This window comes from Miscanthus floridulus, chromosome 1, assembly GCF_019320115.1.
Source record: "Miscanthus floridulus cultivar M001 chromosome 1, ASM1932011v1, whole genome shotgun sequence".
NCBI lineage: Eukaryota > Viridiplantae > Streptophyta > Magnoliopsida > Poales > Poaceae > Miscanthus > Miscanthus floridulus.
The window spans coordinates 51,101,869-51,123,350 of record NC_089580.1 but is presented as its reverse complement, the minus strand read 5'-3'; positions in this window follow the sequence as shown (position 1 = coordinate 51,123,350).

Here is a 21,482-nt window from a genome sequence, read left to right as displayed (position 1 = left end):
CTTATAACACTAACTTAGAAATAGATAGAATAGATTTAATTGTTTTTTATAAGTTTATTCAAAACTTAGGAAAATTTAAAAATTAACTATGCTAACATATTCTTTCATTCACTTAATTTTTTTTGCTTTATCTTCTTAAGCAAGTCATCATGGTAAAGTGACCTTTATGCCCTCACTAGACAAACCACGATTTTTGCTCTTTCTTGCTAATCACATAATATTCTACTCATTAATGCATGATCATGAGAAATGTGCAACATAAATATTCTTGATTCAACTTGATCACATTTGTATCCTGCTCTATCATGGTGTGATACTATTGAATCGTAATTTGACACTAGCATCACTAGGATCCCCATGCATGCAAATGAACCTAGATGATATCTCGAACTAAGGGGAGGAGCTAGGGGTGCGGGCACACCCATGGTGCGGCCACACCAACCCTGGCTCTGGTGGCCCCTAATCTTCTTGTGCATCTTCTTGATCCTTGGTGTATCACAGCCATGACGGTGCTTGGTTCGTTTCCATTGCGGTATAGGGTAGAGAGACTATATAAGCCACCCCATAGCCTCTCCTCTCCTCACACCAAGCTACAAGCTTTCTTTTCTCCCTCCACTTAGCACTCAAAGCTCTAAGCTCAGCAATGGCTAGCCATGCTCTCACCTTATACAAAGGCTCTTGCTCCACCTACAACCTTGATGGCATTCCGACATCCATAGATCTTATACCCGAGAGCTCATTCATGAGGGAGGAAGTGAAGGTGGTCCTAGAGGCACTGCTTGCTATCATGCCACCACCTAGCTATGCCATGAGAGGTGGTTCGAGCCTCAAGACCACGGTGCATTCCAAGGCGCCCCAAGGTGGCGTCAAGGAGAAGAAGACAGCGCGCACACAACCTACCACCGGCACCATCGGCCTCAAGAGGAAAGCACACGATTTTAGCGGACCTAGCAAGTGCTATCTTGTAACACCTTTAGGCAATACGGTCTCCCACGCTAGTTTGTCCTTTCATACCGCTAGGCCTAGTCTCTCATACACTATGGTAGGCATGCACACACCTAAAGGAGGGTATGGAAAGGTGCTCATGCGCAAAATGGCTAAAAAGCCGGTGAGCAAGACGACTCCGTCAGGAAAGGAGTCAGAATCCTCGGGTGTGCCCCTTACGATCAAAAGGTTTAGGAAGCTCCTGCCAATAAAAAGACCCGTAGGGCAACATGAGAGTAGTGATGAGGAGGATGCACCTTCCAAGGGACCTTCCATCACCTCTCTTAATGCTAAAAATGATAGCCTATGAGATCTCCTTTGGTGCCTTAATGATAACTTAGCCACGAACCTCCTCAAAATCAAAGATCTGGTCAATGACATCAACAGCTTGCGCTTCAAGCTCGACCAGAAATTAGCTAAGGTGGCTAAGGCGATAGGAGTGGTGGATGCTCTAGATGAACCTTTCTAGGCCACTCCCACTGCAACATTAAATTAGGCGCATTCCTTTATATTTCAAGTTTTCATTCCCATCATGTTTTGAATTCTAGTCATGTAATGCCCCTACCATTTTATAATTAAATAAAGTTTTAATGTTAGAAATATTTTGTTACTCTTGTTTTCTTGTTCTTTTTGTGTCAAATAAAGATAGGCAAGAAAACAAGTGTGGGGGAGGAACCACACTCACCCCCGACTCGGTTGCACAAAAGATGGTCCAATTCAAATTTGGTTTGTGCAACTCTCTCTAATTCCATACTTACATAAGAAGCTTTAAAACTAAATAAATTACATAGTAAAAAGAATATGCTACATGTCCATGTCTTCCTGTGAGTACGAAGTTTGCATACTTTTTATTCCTTGCTAATATTCCTAGAAACTTGTGAACACTTATTATAGGGAACCCATTTTATCTAAGTAATTGATGAATGAGATATAGTAGGATGACATGACGCTTGCTCATTCCTTGAGAAGTACTTGGGATTTATTTTACAAAACAAAATTCAAATAGCATGTTCCTTGAATGACATTCAAATACCTACCAAGGCCATATATGATCTTACATGACAAACCCTTCCATATATGCCTCTTACTTTGTGTTGAGTTTGGTCAAGTTTTGTGACCCCATTGAGAGACGTTTCATGCTCCCAAGATCAAAACTCACGTACACGCCACAATAAACAACTATTCCTACACTGTGAATATGCTAAAACATGTTTTCCATCACCACCAAAATAAATACTCCATGCTCAAAAATATGATCTCTCTAGCATATTTCTAGAAAGAGACAGCAAGGCTATGCAAAAAGATTGAAAAAAAGAATGGGACACATGAAGGTCCTGAAGTATAGAAAAATAAAATAAAATAGGGACACATGAAGGTCCCAAAAGAATAGAAAAAATGAGCACATGAAGGCTCATAGAAGAATAAGCTAGCCATGTCTCAAAATAAAAGTTAGAAAAAAGAGATCATATCCAATAAAGGAGTATAATTCCATAAAAATTCCACACACTTGCACTGTTTTGATCTAAGAGTATGACGCTTCTCTTCGGTGCGGTCCGAGATTTGACTTTACAACAAATGCAAGGTAAGTGTGCCTCACAATTTTTATCCCTACCAAAAGCTCCATATAAAGCTTATTAGAAGTAGGATGATCAAAAGAGAAGGCAAAACTTCACAATATGCCTTGGTGAGGAACCACTTACAAAATTTGAGTGACCCGAGAGAATCATTCAAGGAACAAAAAGCAATCCTTATGTTTTCAAAATCATACAAAAACCCAAGTTCTGAGCAGGGATGGAGTAAGAAGATTTAATTCCAAGCTATTCCAAATGACTTCTATAAATCCTTAACTAATGTTGATGTGATTTTGGGATTGATTGTGGACCTTGGAACACTAATCCTTTGCTGTTCCTTGGCAACTTAAGTTTATGATTGTTGCTCTCATAGTCAACCTTGTTAGTAATAAACAACAAAGTGTTTTGTGAAGTAGTTAACTTAATTAGAAAGTGAAGGAAAGTTGTATTCAAGTTGTTTAATTTTGATTAGTCTTCATAACCCATGCTTAGTATTTCATCATTCTAAAGCATGCATATTTATTTATGTTTAGTGAACGAGTCTAGTGAGCCTTTGGTTGAGCAAGTCTTAGTGGCGGGGTTTCACTCTGTGGAGGTCGGGTTCGATATATGTGGTCCATCTGAGGAATCAGACAACCCCAACATTGAAGGCAAGCCCCGGAGCATAAACCCATTCCTTGTGTTTTATAAACCTTAATCAATTAAGTCTTATGTCTATTGCTTTAAATAAGATTAGGAGTTGATTGATACCAATTGTTGCATGACTACCTTGGTATTTCAATACTATTCCTTGTCACCCTGCTAGCTATCATAGGTTAGTTATGCTTAGCCATGCTTAGTTAATAAGAGTTGAGTGGTGATTTCATCATTCGCAATGGTCCTATCCTTAGGAGATGTCCTGAGTGTTAAAATAATGAATTTGCATAACTTGAGACCAGATGGGACATGGAAATGGTCTTTGGTGGTTAAGCTGATAGGGTTACCTGGTCATGCTTGTCCCGTCTATGTCGATTAAGGACCGTCTATTGTAGACCTATGTGTATAGTTGGCCATGCAGCCTGAGCCCGTCGACCTGGCCCAAGGCCCAGTTTTTTGGCCCGGCCCAAGCACGGCCCGACACGGAGGCTAGCGGGCCTGGGCTGGCCTAGCCCAGAGCAGTAGGTTGTGCCTGGGCCTAACCCTAGGCACGTGGGCCAGCATGGTAGGGTCTGCTATAGAGCAACCAGCCCAGTGATGGCCCGGTCTGCCAGTGCCCCCCCTCCCGCCGCCCCGTGCCCTGCCCCCACATATAAGTGGCTCCTTAGTCCCACCATTGCCCATCGCCTTGCCTCCTTAGTCCTCACCTCTCCACTCTCCCTCCTTGCCCACTCCATAGTCAGTAGTCGCCTCACCTCCTTGTCCGCTCCGCTCTCCACTCCAAACCCTAACCCTAATCCCTAGTTCCCCACTCACTCACCGCGGCACAGTCAAGCCCCGCTCGCCCAGTCGCCTTGGCCTCATCGGTGGCCAGCTCCGCAGTCCGCTCCCAACCCTAACCCTATTCCCCACTCGCTCACCGGCTCGCTGCGGTGCAATATCTGCTCCCTCTATCGCCCGCATCGACCACATCCATGATCTAGTGAATATGAGCTCTCTCTCATGATCTACTGATCTCGTCCATCATCCCTGACTCCGATGACCTCAATCCACCTCTCCTCCCTTCTCCCTCTCTCTTCTCTCGCTCTCGGTGAACTATGTGAGTTCGTGACCGTGTTCCCGTCCATCCCTCTTTCGCTATTCACCATCATTTCTAATCGGTCTCTCCCCTCTAGGTGGCCCTCGTCATCTCCGGCACCAAGCTCCGGTTGCACAGGTACTCCGCTAACCCTAACCCTAACCCTAACCCTAACCCTAGATCTATCTTCTCCACTTCTTGTGTCTCTTCCACTGACTCTGGATTAGTACCTCTATGGCTCTATCTCTCTAACTCTATTTTTCTCCTCCATGCATGTCGATTGCTGATGCCTCATCATCCTCTCCCTATGGCATAGACCGAGCACGGCAGTCGCGCGCACCATTGAGGAACGGTGCTAGAGATAAGCCGTCCATGGTCAAGGTTGCCATGGCGGATGACGATGATGTCATCTATCCACTCACTGGCAATGATGACCTGATTGTGGTAGGGCTGCTCCTAGAGGACGACGATGACATCCGTGACAACGCTGCTACATTGTTGGGCATCAATGTTGGTAGCGGCTCTGCTCTGATCGATCTAGACAATGGCGACGGTGGTGGAGGGGCGGAGCCAGCGCCGTCGGTGATGGCGATAGGGACACTGTTTGACTCCAACAGCACATATGGTACCTTATGCCTTGGTAAGCATAAATCTAGTGTCTGGGTTGATTTTGATGATATCTATGAGACTATGAATGGTCAAAAGGTTTGAACTGCTGCTATCTGTAAAATGTGTAAGAGTAGATTGTCTGCTAGATCTTTTGCTGGCACTGGCCATTTGATTAGGCATCAGAAATCTTGTAGGGAAAAGGTTGATCATGCTGCTAGGGTTCAGTCTAGGCTTTCTTACAATCCTGATGGATCTGTGCATAACTGGGACTACAATCTTGTTGTTGCTCGCTCTGAGTTGTGTAGGTTGATTGCTAGGCTTGACCTTCCATTAGGTATAGGTGAGTCAAAGGCATGGGAGGATTACATTGTTCTTGCTCATAACCCTTGGTTTGCTAAGGTTTCTAGACATTGCTAGGCTAATTGAGGTTAAACATTCTGGTGAAAACATTGCTGAAAGAATTGCTACTATGGTTGAGGAGTATTGTCTGATTGACAAGATTTTCTCTATCACTCTAGATAATGCTTCTTCTAATGCTAGGGCTATGAACACTTTGACACCTCTATTTGCTTGTTACTTGGGTCCTGATCCTTTAGATCCTAGTAACCGTAAGTACAGTCTTGTACATCAATGTTGTACTTATCATATCATTAATCTCATTATAAAATCTGGATTAAAGAGGTTGAAACCTTACACTGAAGATTTTAGAACTGCAATTAACTTCTTAAATTCCTCTAATCAAAGAATTACATTGTTCAAGGAATATTGTAATGCTAAGGGTGTTAGACCTAAAAAGTTTGGCTTGGATATGGATGTTAGATGGAATTCTACTTACCTGATGCTTAAACACTTGGTTCCATACAAGAATGTATTTTTTGTGTTCATTAATTCCTATTATGGTTCACAATTGTTGACTACAAATTATTGGTATTTTGCTGAGAAGTTACTGGAGTTCCTAGAACTCTTCTATGACTCCACTGTTGTACTATCTGGTGTTTATTATCCTACAAGTCCACTTGTTCTACACCATATCCTAGAGATTGCTTCTCATTTGCATGCATGTGAAAAAGAGCATAATCTAAGAGCTATTGTATTACCAATGAAGCTTAAGTTCCTTAAATATTGGCAGGACATACCTCTGTTATATTCATATGCATTCATTCTTGATCCTAGAGCTAAGATGAGAGGTTTCTTTAATGTGCTGCAATTACTTGGTGAATACACTAGTTCTAAGTACAGTTCATACTATGCTGATGTCAAAACTGAATTGTATAAACTGTTTAACAAATATGAGAGCAAATTTGGTGCAGCTAGGTCTCAAAGGGTTGCACAACCATCACATCATACAGGTAAGAAAAAGCAGGCCTGGGGAAGAATCTTTGGCCATGAATCAGGTGTTGTTGATCCTTCCCCTCTCCCTGCCACTTCATCTTCATCTACTTCTGCTGTTTTTGAGCTATCAGCTTACTTAGACAGTGACAATGTCACTTCTTATGAGGATGATTTTGACCTACTTCTGTGGTGGTGTGACCACAAGCTAACCTTTCCAATCCTGTCTATAATGGCTAGAGATATCCTATCAGTTCCTGTATCTACTGTATCTTCAGAGTCTTGTTTCAGTTTGATAGGTAGGATAATTGAGGAACGGCGGTGGCGCTTGTCACCAGAGACTGTGGAGATGCTGACCTGCTTAAAGGACTGGGAGTTAGGAGAAAAAAGGGAACATGTTGTTGACAACCAAGAACTTGAAGACTCATTCTAGAACTTGTACCTTGATGAAGATGGACCTACTGGTGGTGCTCCTGGTACTTAGTGAGGTACTAAGGTTAAGACTTGCCTCCTGAGTGTGTGTGTGTGATCTGTGACTGTGAAAGGGTGTGTGTGACTCAGTGACTATGAAAGACTTGTCTATCATTTGAACAATGGTTAATTAAGAGCTGGCTGCACTCTTTTTTCCTTTCTAGGGTTTCTCACAAAGGTGAGTTTTACCTAGAAAGGTTTTTAATGAGGCAGCATTGCACTAAACAACTCATTTTGGTTATTTTTGTTGTCTATCGGCTTTGGACTTTGATTCTGTGAATATATGAAAATGTGACTGTATCGGACAAGTTTTGGACTTTGATTTTGTGAATGTAAGAAACTATGATGATGTATTGATGTGAAGTTGTGAACTGTGAATGTATGAATTATGAAACTATGAACTGTTATCTGTTTGTAAAATTATGAATGCAAAGGGTAACAGGCCGTGGCTGGCAGGGCTCGTGATTCTAGCCGTGCTTCATGGGCTGGCCCAGCATGGAAATCAGCCCATAGGGCCATGCCTGGGCTGAAGGCCAGGCCCGTGGGCCTATGAGGCACGGCCCATGTGGCATGGTGTGCTGTGCCGGCCCGTTGGCTATCGGGCCATGCTGGCACGGGCCTGTGATGTGCCGGGCCAGCCGGTTGGCCATATATGCCTGTGTGCGTCGAGACTTTGTAGTACTGGGCACATACTCTAGTAAGCCTAAGACCTCAGCTATTCTATTGTGTGAAAAGCTAACTATGCACTAGGAGTGGGAGATGGTGAGAGTAGCATGTACCCACCTTACGGAAACATCACGGATGACATAGGACGGTGGAGTACTATATTCTCGGATAGCGCAGACCAGTTCATGTTTTGGAGGATCTGAGTGCAGGTTGATATATGTAGGTCTAGGACCTACATATGTCATGTGGTAAGGAAACCCTAGCTAGGCCAAATCAATTCAAATCACCGTGCTTCTCAAAGAAGAAGACTCAATTCTCTGCTCTACATCATAGTTTATTTAATGAAACATTGGTACATATGATCACCTAATATGATGGTTAATGAAGTGGTTGAATTAGATCAGGTGCAAATTGGAGACTTGTAATGACTTAACTTGAGCTAAAATATTGAAAGTAAGGATCAATCATTAGTAAGCTTTTATGCAAAGTTAATCTTGATTCTTGCTTCAGACTTACCTTGATTCCCCATAAGCCTACATATCTTTGGAGTCTTTCCCTTTCGTCGGTTAAGTCTTGTTGAGTACCTTTGTACTCAGGGTTTATTAAACCCTCATTGCAGGTGAGCCTCATTAGCAGTTTGGCATGTGCCCCTACTATATGATAGTTCTGGAGGAGTCCCTGGAGTAGAAGTTTGTCATGCACCCTTCGGCAGGGTGAACCTCTTTTGCATGTTGTATTATAAGTGGTACCCATCATGCTACTCCACTGCTTAGATGGCTAAAACTTATGGTTTGTAATAACTAAATAAATGGTTTGTAAACTTATGGTGTGTAAGACTTCCGCTGCTTATTCAGTGGAATATATTTGTATATTTGTACAACTGCTTTAATACTGCAATGATTTCTATGATGTATCCTGCTCGGAATGATTAGGTGGATGATTCGGGTTTCTTGAGGATACCCGACAGACTTCTGGAGTTGTCTGGATCCCATGTGCAGCAGTTAGAAGTCCATAAGACAATAACAGGCACATGTGGGCCATATAACTTAGGCGGTTCTGCCATAGGTACACTAGTACACTAGAGATTTCTCTTGGCCCCATGCTTTTTTCACTAACAGTTGGGAAAGAGGTGGCGCTAGTAGAGAGAAATGTGTGGGCCAGCACAAAGGACCGCCTGTGTAAAAGCATTTACACTGGCTATTCCTATAATAAAACTGCCAGTGTTCATGGTTTATTTACACTGGTGGTTTGCATTATACAACCACCAGTGTAAAGGCTATTTACACCGGCGGCTTGCTTATGCAAATGGCTGATGTAAATGAACATTTACACTGGCAGTTCCCTTATGTAAACCGCCAGTGATTATCTTTTACAGTGGTGGTTTTTTTGTCAACCGCCTATAAGACATCTACTATAAATCCTGCTTCTTCCTCCCCCGACCAGCACTGTTTAGCCTAGCCACCTTCCATTGGTGGCGAACTTGGAGGTCCAAAAATCACAAAATACAAGGGAGGTTTTGCTCTTCATTTCTTCAGAGGAGGTGGCTTAAGAAGGTTAGTTAATGCCTCTCTTAGCTCTTTTTGCATTAGTGCTTCTCAATTTGAGCTAAAACTAGATCTAGCTAGAGAGAGTTTCATGCTTATGTTTTGAGATAGAGAGAGAGAATTGTAGTAGATTTTTGTTTAGGGTTTCAATGCATGGTGTCTTAGAAGGTTTAGATTAGTGGTGCGCCTCTCATAGTTGATTCTCCACTATAAATTTGATTCAAAGTTAGACCTAGGGTTTCATGGGGAGAGATAGAAATGGTAGTATTATAGAGAGACAATTGGTGTTATCTCATGAATCATGGTTGTTAATATAAATAATGTGGGAGTTAAAATATGTTTTCAACAAAATGTTAAATATTGTTAAAACTACATCTAGCTATAGAAATATTGTTTAAAAAATGTTAAACAATCTAGTTTATTCACTAAACTAGAATTTTTGAAATTACAATAATTTTTAGTTTATTCAAATAATTACAATAATTTTAATTTTAATCAAATAATTTTAAATATACCCATTTAATTACACATTACCATTATAATTTTTGTATAGCAGAAGATGGAAAGATCGTTATGGATGTACAGCTTATCAAGATTAGACTCGTCATACCATTTGGAGGTTCGTAAGTTTATTGATGCCGCTAGGAGGCATGCATGTAGACAGAAGGGGAAGTACATATGTTGTCCGTGCATCGAATGCAAAAATGTTGTTGTATTTGAGGATGTAGAAGAAATCAGTTCTCATTTGGTTCGTCAAGGTTTTATGAAGGATTACTTGATTTGGGTGAAACATGAAGAGGGTAGTTCCACGCCTTCTGTAGAAGCCAACCCAGTGCATGCAGATGGACTAAATATGGATGATGGGACATGACATTATAGGCCCAAGACTGATCCTGTTATGGTGGATCTTAGTGATGAAGATGATGTCGGCGAAGTTCAAGTAATCGATGAAAGTAAACAAGCAGAGTCTTTCAAGGCATTGTTGCACCATTATTCTGATCCTTCTATGTTCCTTATCAAAGGAATGGAGGCCTTGAAGAAGGCAGCAACAGAGCATTTGTACAAAGAGTCTAAGGGTTGTACCAATGAATTCACCACACTGAGAGTTATCCTTTAGTTTTTTATGCTAAAATCTTGGTATGGCTGGTTTGATGCTAGCTTCAATGAGTTTTTGCTTGTTCTTGCAAAACTCCTTCCAAAGAGGAACAAAGTGCCTGCTAACACATACTATGCAAAGAAGCCAATCAGTCCACTAACTATGGGTGATGAAAAGATCAACGCGTGTAGGAATCATTGTATCCAATATCGAGGTGATGATTACAAAGTCTTAGAGAGTTGTCTGAATTGTGGTGCAAGTAGGTACAAGACGAATAAAGACTATCAGGAGGAAGAGAATGGAGCTTGCATAGGGAAGAAGTGAAAGAAGACCAAAGAGAGTTCAAAAACCACTAGCAATGAAGAAGTAGACTATTACACGCAGAGAAGGATTTCTGCTTTGGTGATGTGGTACCTCCCCGTGGTTGATCGGTTGAGGTGTTTGTTCACAAACCCTGAGGATGTAGAACTTATGTGCTAGCATGCTTCTGATGAGTACAAACACGATGGAAAACTTCGACATGCGTCCAATGCCAAGTAGTGGCAAAATTTCAATGACACATACAAGGAATTTGCTGACAAACCGAGGAACATAAGGTTCGCGCTGAGTACCGATGGAATGAATCCATTTACCGAGAGGAGTAGCAAGCACATCACATGGCTGGTGATCTTGACTATCTACAACCTTCCTCCATGGTTGTGCTAGAAGCAAAAATACCTTTTGCTAACCATTCTTATTTATGGACCTACACAACCCGGTGTTGATATGGATGTGTTCTTAGAGCCCTTAATGGAGGAAATGAAAAAACTATGGGAAGAGGGTATGGCCATGTGAGATGAGTTTCGCAAGGAGCCATTCACACTAAAAGCAATGATTTTTGTTACCATAAATGATTACTCAGCTCACTTTTCATTATCAGGTCAGTTCAAAGGAAAGGTTGGTTGTGTAGTATGCCTTGATGAAACCTCACACGTGTACCTTGTTGCATCTAACAAGCTAGTGTACATGAGGCATAGACGCTTCTTCCTGAGAGGACACAAGTACCGCTTGAAGAGGATGGACAAGTACTTCGACAATAGGGATGAAGCAAAATCTACTGCTCCATCAGGTAGTAGTGCAGGTAAAAGAGTGTTCCAAATAGTCAGTGAAGTTACATTTGTTTTTGGGAAGAAGACCAAAGATGGAAGGAAAAGAAAGGATGGAAAGGCATCGGAAGGGGACACATTCAAGAAAATATCATTTTTTCCAAGTATTTGCTATACTGGAAAGGCTTAGACATAAGACACGCGATCGATGGTATGCACGTCCAGAAGAATGTTTTCTATAGCTTAATTGGGATCTTGCTCAACGTAAAGGGCAAGACAAAGGAAGGACTCCATTTGCATTTAGACCTAGTCAATTTAGGCATCAGAAAAGAACTTCACCCTATACCTCAACCAAATGGAAAGTACCTGCTCCCGGCAACAAGCTACAACCTCAACCCAGAAGAGAAACATGAGATTTGTGTGTGGTTGAAGACTTTGAAAGTTCCATCTGGATTTTGCTCCAACATCAAGAGTCTTGTGTTAATGAAAGACCTTACACTCACCAACTTCAACTCCCATGATTGTCATGTCATGCTGACCACTTTCCTCCCTATTTCCCTTAGGGCTATAAAGCTGGTTTGTAAAGATGGCAATCACAAGATTGTGCTGCTTGTTCAACAAGATCTCACAGAAGGTAATTGATTGTGATGAATTGGAGTCACTGCAGGAATTCACCGTGGAGACATTGTTATAGTTGGGTATGTGCTTCCCTCCATCATTCTTCGACATCATGGTACACCTGGATGTTCACTTGGTGGCTCAACTAGAGGCATTGGGTCCCATGTATTTGCATGAAATGTGCACTTATGAGCATTTCATGTCAATTCTGAATGGGTATGTATCAAATCATGCTCACCTAGAGGGGTCCATGATAGAGGCCTACACTACCAAAGAGGCCATTGAGTTTGGAGGTCCATTCTACAATAAATGCCTAAAAGACCTTATTGCAATTGGTTTGCCTCCATCCCGGCACGAGGGTAGGTTGTATGGAAAAGGGCGAATGGGATGGAATTCATTCATCCCATTGGATTAAAACACAATCCTAGAGGCACACCACATCATCCTACATCAACTCTCGATAATGGAGCCATTGATTGAGCAACACATGAATGAGCTTCACGAACAAAACAATGGGCACATAGGAGATTCGGTCATGAAGGAGCACAAGCATACGTTCACCACATGGCTACAGGATCAGAACATTCCAGATGGGGAAACAATGGAGGAACAAACCATCAAGAAGCTAGCATCTAGACCATCACGCCAGATCACTACATGGTAGACGTATGACATTAATTGCTACATGTTTTGTGTCAACTCGAAGGACAAAAAGAGTGTGGTACAAAATAGCGAGATTCGTTGTGATGCTTTAGATGAAAATGGTGAATATACTACATAATATGGCTTTGTTCATGAAATATGGGAACTAGAGTATGGTGTCAATTTTTAGATTCCCGTCTTTCGATGCCAATGGGTTGAAGGCCAACGAGGTGTCAGTGCGGATAACTATGGGCTGAGAATTGTTGACCTCTATAAAGTAGGTTACAAGGATGACCCGTGGGTCCTTGGTAACCGTGTTGCACATGTCTTCTATGCATAGGACCTAAGCATTGAGAACAAAAAGGTAGGAAAGCAAAAGCATGTAGTTGTCTCTGGGAAACAACAAATTATAGGAGTTGACAGTGTGCTTGATCCTGGTGATTTTAACCAGTTCAGCGAAATGCCACTCTTTACAGACCTACCAGAGAAGATAATTAATGTAGATCGAAGTATCCTAGCAAATTCATTACCCTATTTGTGCCCCGATGGACATGCAAGAATAGTAGCTGGCTAAACTCTATGCTTGATGTCATTTATTATGTAATTCATGTATCAGCTTGTATGAATGGTTTATCATGTAAACTCTGTGCTTGATGTCATTTATCATGTACCATGTATCTAACAATGTATGGTGATTGTGCTCACACTTCCACTGTTTCCCAAGTTTCCACAATCCAAATAAATGAATTATTCGGTACAAACCATAATAATTTAGATCAGTTCATTATAAAACATAATAATTTAAATTTGGTCATTACAAACCATAATAATTTATTACAGCCAAGTAATTTAAATTCCTAGAACTTTCCAATAGTGTACCATGTATTCGGAGAAGTGCAGGTTATTCATTTCATAATTCCAAATGTCACTTATGTAGTGCAATGTATTTACTAGTGCACTCTCCCTTACTTCACAAGATCGTTCACAAGGTTTACTGACGACGATCAGCGATGGCTCAGAATGTCCCCTGCTAGTCACTATACTTTTTTCCTCAATTCCCTCTAAAGTGAGAACAGGGCCAGCATATTCCCATTTATAACGACGCAATTGATACATGGCCTGGTTTATAATGGCTTCAAAGCTACAATTTGCGTATGTTACGTCATTCCACTGAATCTACAAGTGTTGAGAAAAATATGGTTATCAGAACCATGCATATATATAGACATAACAATTAATATGGATATAAGTTATAAGACTGACCACATCATTTATATTGTACTCCACAAGCTGTGCACAAAACAATCTAATATCGTGATGGAGGCCCACATTCAAAGCGCCAATCCTCATGGAGGAGTATGTAGGAATATTGTACCCAATATTTTGACATGCCCTTAAATATTCTAGCACGGCATATTTTTGCCCATTAATGGGGTGAGATTGACCACTGCCCATCCTATCAATGTATAAAACTAGACCTTGTTGGTTACCCGCCCTAGAGAGAATAGAAAAGCCAATTTGAGATTGCGTGTGCCCACCCTCTACAGGGAATGTATCAACTTGCATGTAATGAACCCCAAAATTTGAGAGTGTCTCTCCGAACCATGATATAGGATGAATTGTCTATATTTAAGAATTATATATATTAGAACAAAATATCTATAGAGGTGTCCTTAAAACATGTTACTTACTATGCTTGGATATGGGTGCTCTGTTGTCCCCAATGTTGGTTGGAAGCCCAGATCATATGCATAATTACTTGCCAGATCTAGTGAATGGAGTCTGGCCATCTCTTCTCCTAAATTTATGTCAAGGAAAAAAGTTACTAATTGCCATAACTTTATAACTTATGCACGAACAAAGTGTGTTGACCCGTGCTTTGCTACGAGCCATAAAACTACTAAATTCAAAGTCAAAGTATAGACAAATATTCCTCACATGCAATGAAGAGTTAACAAATATTCCAACAATTGTTTGGAAAATACAACTACAAGCAGAATCTTGCAAAATAAACCTAGACTAATCTATCAACCGCAGTACCACGTAGCAGAGAACAATAATGATAACAAACTGAATAGCGATGATAATCATGCTAGGCGTTATTGGATTTCCACCCTTGTCACGCTTCAAAACCTCGACCTCCTGCTTGTAAACCCCATGCTCGACCTTTTGCTCATATGTGCCACCTTTCATGTATGCACCAAATGCCATGATGACTTCCTCTTTGGTCTCAAATCTCTTCTAGCAATTGTCACAAAACCCTGAGACTTGATTCTGGCAATTAACCCATTGATGGTAAACACCAAGCTCTTTGCCATGAAAAACAACATACCAAGGCATGGTTGTCCTACTTGAACATCAATTAGTAACAATCATGATGAAAAATTAGCCATGGCCAAGCTAAACAAGAGGCACCGGCCACCGGCAGAGTGGACGTGGGGCACGGGGCACGGCGGTGGCCATGGGGCATGGGACACGGCGGCGCGTAGGGGGCACGGGCCATTGCGGCATGCACCGGCCACCGGAGGCAAGCGCATGGGGCATGGCACGTAGCAGCGTGCGCATGGAACATGATGCGGCAGTGCGGGGGGGGGGGGGCACGGGCCGCTGCGGCGCGCACCCGGCTGCCACGAGGCAAGCGCGGGGCACCGAATCTAGCCAGGATGCCACTGGTGGGCGCGCGGGGCATAGGCCATCATGGGGCATGCATGCGGGGCACAGGCTGCCGAGCGGCGTGTGTGGGCACAGGGCGTGGTGCGCACGACGGGCACTGGATCTAGCCGGGAGGCCACCGGTGGGCGGCGCGTGCGCGGGCACGGGGCACCAGATCTAGCCGGGAGGCCACCGGCAGATGTCACCATGGGTGAGTGTGGATGGGGGAGAGGAGGGGGGAATGGGATTGTAGAGAGGACTCATCGTGGGGCATGCACACGGGGCATGGGCCGTCCGGGCCGCTCGATGGAGAAGGACGCGATGGAGGAAGGAGGCAGCAGCAGCGATGATGGAAGGCGACCACGGAGGAGTGATGCAGAGGTAGCCGTTGCTTAGAAAAAAATCTGCTTCTTATTGTGTTATATAGGCGGCAATTTACACTGGCGGTTTTAGCAAATAACCGCTTGTGTTAAAGATTAACACTGGCGGTTTTCTTAATTTGCCGCCAGTGGAAATAAGAAAATAAAATAAAAAAGGGTGTCCCAAACAGGAATCGAACCCACGACCTAAGTATTACAAGTCTCTGGTGTTACCACTGCGCTATGCTTCTGAGTTCGTTAGTATTTGTTTTGGAATTGTTTTAACCAAAAAATGACTTCAAGAAATGATAGCTTCAAACATGATTTTGAGATACCAAATGATTTCTACTGAAAAAGTCATGAAATTAAAAGTTGTCGAACTCATCAAAATCTATAACTTTTGTTTTGGTCATCTTTTCATGTCACTAAATTTGAACAATTCAAAATTTGAATTTCAAGAAATGACAGCTTCAAACAAGAATTTGACACACCAAATGATTGCTACTGAAAAAGTCATGAACATAAAACTTGAAGTACTCATCGAGCTCTACAACTTTTATTTTGGTCATTCCTTCACCCGACAAATTGTAGAGCTTGATGAGTACTTCAAGTTTTATGCTCATGACTTTTTCATCTAAAATCATTTATGGTTTCAAAATGTTGTTTGAAGTTGTCATCTCTTCAAATTTCAAATTTTTTAGTTGTTCAAACAAAGTCATATGGACAGATGACCAAAATTAAAGTTATAGATCTTGATGAGTTCTATAACTTTTATGTTCACGGCTTTTTGAGTTTAAATCATTTGGTGACTCAAAATTTTGTTTGAAGTTTTCATTTATTGAAATTCAAATTTTGAAATGTTCAAATTTAGTCACATGAAAAGATAACCGTAACAAAAGTTGTACATCTAGATGAGCTCTACGTCTTTGATGTTTACAACATTTTCAATTCAGATCAAATTTAGTCACATTTTGAATTTGAATGGAATACATAAAAAACAAAATTAAAATGGAAAATATTTTTACAGGCAGTGTCTAAAACCAACTGCCAGGGGAAATCATTTGTACAGGCAGTTGATAAGCCAACCCACCTATACAAATGCATGCTATATATATCCACGCGCTGAGAGCCTCTGAAAATTTAAAGTCTGGTGGCACATTCTTCTTCTCCGAGACGCCATCAGGCTGCACAAATTTTCCATCGCCGCTGTGTCGTCCCTGCTTGTGCCGCGTGCCATCCCGCCCACACCTTGCCATCCCCACCTACGCCGCTGTAACACCCTAAAATTGGACCTAGTTTAAAAATCACTAAAATTTGAACTTTTAAAACATTGCATAGGAGCAAGCATATATAACCAACATAGGAATTTTTTACAAATAAATTAACATACAAAAATAAAACTTGACGTGTGAATGTTTGCTTGGCTTGTTTAACTTATGGTGGTACATTTTTGCACACTCGTGCATTCAAATTTGAATTTAAAAACCATTTAAACATATGCATACTTGAGCTAGGAAAAAGAAAAAAGGAATTAGAAAATGGGAAAAGCCACTTGGGCTGAATCTCGCCCTCTCCCTCCCTTCGACATGCAGCAGCAGCCCATTCCCTCCCACCTTCCCTCCCTTCTCCCACGCGAGCTAGCCCAGTAGCGCCGTGGCCTAGCTCCGGCCCAAGCCTCGCCCGCGCTCCTCTCTTCCCCTCTCCTTCTTGCTGACGCATGGGCCCTGCCCCTCAGCTTCGTCGTCAACCTCAGGCCGGCAGTCGTATGCGGCACAGTGTCGTGCGTCAACACTCCACCAGCACCACCCTAGTGCCAGTGGAGGTCAGCGGCGACACCATGACAATGGGACCCCACAACGTCCCTCCTTTCTCTTCCTCTCCCCTCTCCTCCCTCACTGTGAGCTCATCAATGCCAGTGCCATGGTCGCCTCCATGCTGAGCCACCAGAGTAGCTGCCAAGGCACCTCACCATGTGTGTGGGCAAGCTCCAGCCATGGCAACGTGGCCTGATGAGGTCACCACATGAGCACATGGTGGATAAGCATGGCTATGAGAAATATCTCGCTGCTGGGACACCGGCCTAGCCAGCCTATAAATAGGCCTAGCTGGCGATGCTCTCGCCTTGCCCTCCCCACCATCTGCTCTACCAAGAGCGGGAACACCCCATCTCCCCCTCCAATCCACCTTCCTCCTCTTCCTTTCCACTTTCTCCCATTTTCCCCCAATTCAGGAGTTCACTGGCGCCATTAGCGCCACCTTCCCTCTTCTCCTTCTCTGCTACGACATCGGCCAATTAGAGTGATTGGTGAGTCCCCAATCTTCTCCTCATCCATTTTCCATAGCTAGTTAGTAGGTTAGGTCTCTATGTTGTGCTACCCACGTGTGCCTTACTTCATCGAGCTACCATGGCCGTTGGCCATCACCAGCAAGGCCACCCTAGGGCACACCGCCACCACCACTACACTCATCACTCACTTGCACACACATACACATAGTTAGCTATTTAGGATAGGGCCTAAAGGGCCGAGTCCACCGCATGGCGCTGCCACGACGCCCCCATGAGCCGCCACCATCACCGTGGGCACTCGCTGCCATCGGAGATTCCACCACCAGCTATGGCGTGACTACGCGAGCTCCATTCGCCACTCAATCATCATCACCGGGGTCCTACGCCACTGGCGTGGCCAACTCTAGTGAGCCAAGTCTCCCCTCCCCTGTTCCTATGATGTGGCGGCCACCTCCATCCATCATCGTTCCCTCCTCCCCTTCTCTATCTCCACCATGTGGGACCAGGTGGAAACGGTGTTGCCGTCATCCCTCCGTCCCCCTCTCCTTCTCTTATTCACTGACACGAGGGCCCAAGGCCATAACGCCGACGCCATCGTCACTACTGACGTAGATAGGGTGGCCCACCCATCATCCACACACCACACACACAGCATGGGGTACGCATTAGAAAATGTTGGGTACACCCGTCTAGTGTACACAGAGAGCTAAAATACATGTTCCTAGCCTAGAAAAATTCCTAAAAAATTTGTAAATAAACTAGATGCATTAAGCAAATTAATCATGTAGTTTCCACATATTTTTATGCACCAGAAAATGCATATAAATTCCCACCTAGTGAAATAACTAAGGGATAAACTTCTAAAATATATAACTTTTAAACCCTAACTCCTTTTTACATGAAACCACCTCTAAAATTCATCTAAAATCCAACCCTATCATTTGCACCTAGTGCCACCATATAGTTCTATGTTAGTTTTTGCCCTTTTCTTTTGTGGTAGTAGTAGTCTTATTTCGATCGATACAACCGACAGATGACAGTAATCATCAGGAGGACGAAGACCCAAATTTCATAGACGTGATGGAAGGTGACAACGATGATGGCAAGTCCTAGCTCCCCTCTCTACCATCATGCTTTCAACTATTGTAATGCTAAAACATGACTACAAGATTATTACCCTAGAATATGAGCTTGGTTAATGTGATATGATTAAGATAAATGGTTATCTTGTTATTTATGAGCTCCACGTTATGAATAGATTTAGGGATAATAATGGAACTTAAAACTTGTTAAACCTAAAACTAAACCCTGACATGGGGCGAGTGGTGGTGAACTATGGAGGTAGTTTACCATGAAAGGGATGCCTAGAGAGGATTCCTATGGGAGATACTCACCTTGGTCACATAAGGACTGGTTCATAGTCCATCTCGTCTAATGAGTTATTTCGTACAACCACATGCCTATATGGCTACGCTTGATCTCACACCCCGTTAGATAAAAATATAATTTCTACTAGGAGGCCAGTGTAGGTAGTGGAATATCAGGAGCCAACACGGGGGATAGGTTTTCTTTCATGGTCCGATTGGCATGGTTGCTATGTGATCTTCCACGTTAAGCTTTTGGTTTTTGGCCGTATTCGAGCCCTTGTTTTCTTGGTCATGTTCAAGCCATGTTTTTCTTTTGTGATGATTTGGTATCATCACATTTGGGGGGATTTGGTATATTCCTGGTTTTGTGTTTCCAACCCCTGAGAAGCCATAGTAGAGTTACATGGACATATAAGGTCGTGTACATTCGGGTATTAGGTCTTGTTAGGTCTATTTCGTCCACTGATCATGGATGAGGTTGCACCTATCATGTGGGAAAATTTGTACACCTCTGTAGAGTTACCTAAACCTATTCGAATAGCCACATCCTTGGAATGGGCAAATTCTAGGATGGGATACTATGATTTGTTTTACTTTTTTATGTGTAATGAAACTGGTAATGGAATCGATGCTAATCCGGGTACTAGTGGGAATGGTAATACTCCGCTAGGACCCAACCTTTAATTATAATCACCACTACACTTCTATTTCCACCCTATGGTTAGGGCTTGCTAAGTATGTAAGTACTCACCCATTGTTGACTCACAGACCTTGGCACAGAAGAAGACTATGACTTCCACGAAGAAGCGTACCATGAGGATTAAAGTTCCCGCTAGGAGATTCATTCGTAGGAGTATGACATTGAGACTAGGGTTTCGACCGTGCTCAAGTTGCCTATGGAATAGGACACCGCTTTGTTGTATAACAATCCTGCTCTAGAGACCACCAATAATGTTGCTTAACGGTCATAGTCTTCTGCTATATATGTAGCCTATGACCGTGCCCCCTTTGGGTCACTGTTGTAAGACCTTATTTCTAGATATCAATAAAGCTCAGAACCTTTTATTATATATCTATGTACCATTCTTGTGTTTTGTGCATATATGTGCATGGTCCTGGCATAAATATAGATGCACTTAGGACTCTCAAATTGAGGGGCCGATAGAGTGGTATTAGAGCCGAGCTTGACCGTAGGACGAAGCCCTAGGATTGGAACGTGTTAGATAGTTTTATAGCAATAGGAATAACTGCAAACCTAATAATAGCAAAGGCAACGAACCCTTCTCATTGTCATTTCACATTTTTGTCACAAAATGTTCTAACCCTTGTGGTGAATTTTGAATCAATGGACGACATATGGGAATGTTCAGACTGTTTGACCACTGGAGGATTCCCACCACTCCTTTGGGAGACACTTCAGCGCTTGGGGTACACTGAGCCTCCCATGTACTACTATTGTGAGTGCGATGTGGAAGGTGTACTCAAGTGCGAGATGCACCTGCATATCACTGAGCATCCAACAAACACTGAGTTCATGGTAAGATGCATCCCAGCCTATGGAAGAAAATTACAAGACACATGTTAGATTGTAGCACACGGGGCTCTCATGTGTATTTGTCAGGAGTATGAAGCAAAGGTCAACAACACCCATGCAAAGTTCTTCCTAGTGATGGATCAGACTTCCCTTGTTTGACATAAGAAGATTAAGGCAATGGAAAAGGCAAAGCCACAATCACCAGAGTATACTCTCATGAGTACAGCCAAGTACCTACATGCCCTCAACACTCTCTACGAGAACTAGGAAATACAGTTGAAGATAAAGAACACCAAACTCAAGGAAGCAGAAGCCAAAGTACAAGAAATAAGGATGGATCTACTCATGCTAAACTCAACTGTCGACTATGAGGGAAGAAAAGGAACAATGCAAGCAAGAGCTATAGAAGGCCCTTGAGCACCTAAAGGCATGGAAAAGAAGGAGAGCCTACTAAAGAATCAACCACCCACAACAACAAGAAGACCGCTAGGGATGCAAAGGCCATTGGACCCTCTTGAGTTATTTTAAGACTGGATGCTAAGGGACATGCATGTGGAGGTCATGATGGGAACTCAGTGAGATATAGTTCATGTAGAATAAATAATGGGAACCATAGTAGCTAGTAGTAATGTCTAGTATTTTGTATAGTAGTAGTACGCCCAGTATCACTTTGATGTCATTAGAAGTACGAGTAGTTGCATAGTAATCACTCTAGCAGTTGTTGTATGATGCACCATTATATCATATATGTATGGCTGTCCATGTGATATGTGTGTTTGTTTATGCTTGTGAGTCTTTGTTTGCTTGTTATTTTATTTTCTTACACCCAAATCCTAGAGGATGTATTCTCATCCTTGCCGCCCCATGGCAATAGATGGAAAGGAGGTCCAATAGGATTTGGGATCGCCGTGAAAGGGCCACGGAAAGATAGGTTCATGAGGAAGAAGAGCTAGT